A 2,748-nucleotide genomic window follows, 5' to 3' on the forward strand; every position below is an offset into this window, starting at 1 on the left:
TTTTACAAAATTAAATTTGATTAAATTAAATGCTCCACCTAAACTGACCCCGCAATCATACTGGAGAAAAACACACACTTTTCCCAATGATACCACTTTTATTTTATTTTATTTTATTTTATTTATTTTATTTTTTTTTAAAGATTTTTTTTTTTTATTTGACTGAGAGAGATACACAGTGAGAGAGAGAACACAAGCAGGGGGAGTGGGAGATGTAGAACTCAACTGGACCATGGCCAGCAGCACACAGCTAGACTAAATTTTCTCCCATCTCAGGAAAACCTTTTCTTGGCTCTATATCCTTCTCCAGCTAGACTTACCCCATGGTTATTATATTCTAGTCACAAGGATGACTCCCAAATTTTTATTTCCAGCCCATTTTCCCTGAACTCCAGACCTGTAGATTCAGCTGTCTACACAAAATCTCTGCTTAGTTACAGATAGGCATCTCAAACTTACTATATCTAAAAGTGATATCTAGACAGTCTAACAAATACTTGCTCTTCCTAGAGTCTTCCTTATCCGAATGAATGGCAACCCTATTCTTCCAGTTGCTTGGGCTATAAAATACTGGTGTCAGTCTGACTTCTCTTTTTGCCCAGTATTTGATCCATTATCAAATCATATCTGTTCAAAGTATTTTCAGAATTTGTTCCATTCTCATCACTTTTTCCATAAAGACCCAGCTCCAGGCCACCATCACTCACCTTGATAACTACAGTGGCCTCCTATTTGCTCCATCAGCTTCTGTTTTATCCTTTCTGGTCCTGCTCAACACAATAGTCACAGTGTCTCTTGATAGTGAAACATCATTCTCCTATTTTATTCATTGTCCTCCAGTGGCTCATCTTGGTATCATCCATGAGGATGATACCATATATATTCTATCCCATGTCTCTATCCTGCACCTCCCACCTCACCTTGCTGACCACATCTCCTATCACTTTCCAGCTCTTTCCCAGTATTTCAGTTATCCTAGTCTCTATACTTTTTCTTGAACGTTTCACATATGCTCCTGCTTTTGGGCATTTCAGCCTATGACCTCCTCCGCTTTGATGACTTACTGAGATGCTTGCATGAGTTACTCTCCCGTGTCCTTCAGGTCCTTGCTATAATGTCACTTTTTAGAGAGGCCTTTCTTGATCACTCTTTGAACAAGTTTAACCATTTACTGAACTGCCTTTCCTTTGTCTCAGTTTTATTTTCCTCCAAAGTGCTCATCACAACTTTGTAGTCTGTATTTACTTGTTTATTGTCTGTCTCCCCCTACTGGACTTCTACATAAAAACAAGGCCTTTTTTATTCACTACGGTTCACCAGTAGCTAGTTTGGTACCTCCCACATAGTACTTCCTCAATAAATATTCTCTGAATAAATGAATGGATGAATTTCCCTTCATTGTCTCATATATGATGAATTTCCCTTCATTGTCTCATATATGTTGATAACTATATCAACAACACTTTATTGTAATCGCTGTTTGCTGTGTTCCAGAAAAGGTTCTGTATTTTTCTTAATGTCTTTTCAGAGAGGCCGGCAGCGGGATATTCCCGGGCGGCGAGAGCGTATTTGCCATGGCTTTCTGTGCTGGGCTCTGGGGCCCCTTCACCCATGCAAGCCGAGCGCTCAGCCAGCGCAGTTTCAGCACCACCGGAAGCCTCAGTGCAATTCAGAAGATGACGCGGGTCTGTGTGGTGGACAACAGTGCCCTGGGGAATACCCCATACCATCGCCCTCCTTGTTGCATCCACGTCTATAACAAGAACAGGGTGGGCAAGGTGGGCGACCGGATACTGCTGGCCATCAAGGGACAGAAGAAAAAGGCACTCATTGTGGGGCATCGCAAGCCCGGTCCCCGGATGACCCCCAGGTTTGACTCCAACAATGTGGTCCTCATTGAGGACAACGGGAACCCTGTAGGGACCCGAATTAAGACACCCATCACCACCAGCCTACGCCAGAGGGAAGGTGAATTTTCCAAGGTCCTGGCCATTGCTCAGAACTTTGTGTGAGCAGGGCTCGGGCCGCTGGCTGCGGTGGGACTCATGAGCGGGAACTAGGGGCCCCATGGCTGGGGAACAGTGTCCTGTGAAAAAATAAACCTTTTCGTGTAAAAAAAAATTTTTTTTAAGCACCTTCTACCTTCTATTTCCACACACTCAATTCATACCTATATTTCAAGGCTCAATTTACATGCTATGCTATATACAAGGATCTTACCAACTGGAAAATAGATCAGTCCTTAGAATATCCATAATACTTTATAAGTGTAATATACCCAGGGCTTCTAGCACTTTCTCTTCTATCACTGTATAAATTCTTACACAGTAAAGTACTAAATCTATCCTCTTGTTTCCCTTCTCTCCCCAATTCCAGACTCTAGCATGTAGGAGTTTCTCAAAAATGAATTTTTTTGAACAAATATAAAAATAAAAATTTCATTTCACTAATGTATAAAAAAGTATACAGAAATCCTTACCATGGTTTCAAATCAGGGTTTTGAGAAATAAAATCCAGACTGCTTATATACACTACACAAACCTAAATGATCTTCCTTAACCCTACAGGTTCACTTTGTAGTATCCTCAGCCTCAGTCACCATTCTTCTGTTATTCTAGCTTTGTTTTTTCTTCTAAAATCTTCCAAACTGTTTTCTACCTTAGGATCTTTGCCCTTCTTGCTTTTCTGCTTAGATTTTTACATGGCTTATTGTTTTGTAAATTGAAAACCCACGTATCAGGTCAAACA

General features: G+C 40.9%; 1 pseudogene; it reads left to right on the forward strand.

Moving 5' to 3' along the window:
* Nucleotides 1-1,563: 1,563 nt before the first annotated feature.
* LOC114207148 (large ribosomal subunit protein uL14m pseudogene) lies at nucleotides 1,564-2,012 on the forward strand (annotated as a pseudogene).
* The last annotated feature ends 736 nt before the right edge of the window (nucleotides 2,013-2,748 follow it).

Source organism: Eumetopias jubatus, unplaced genomic scaffold (genome assembly GCF_037043125.1).
Source record: "Eumetopias jubatus isolate StellerSeaLion01/CBP00866 unplaced genomic scaffold, mEumJub1_p1.0 scaffold_1, whole genome shotgun sequence".
Classification (NCBI taxonomy): Eukaryota; Metazoa; Chordata; class Mammalia; order Carnivora; family Otariidae; genus Eumetopias; species Eumetopias jubatus.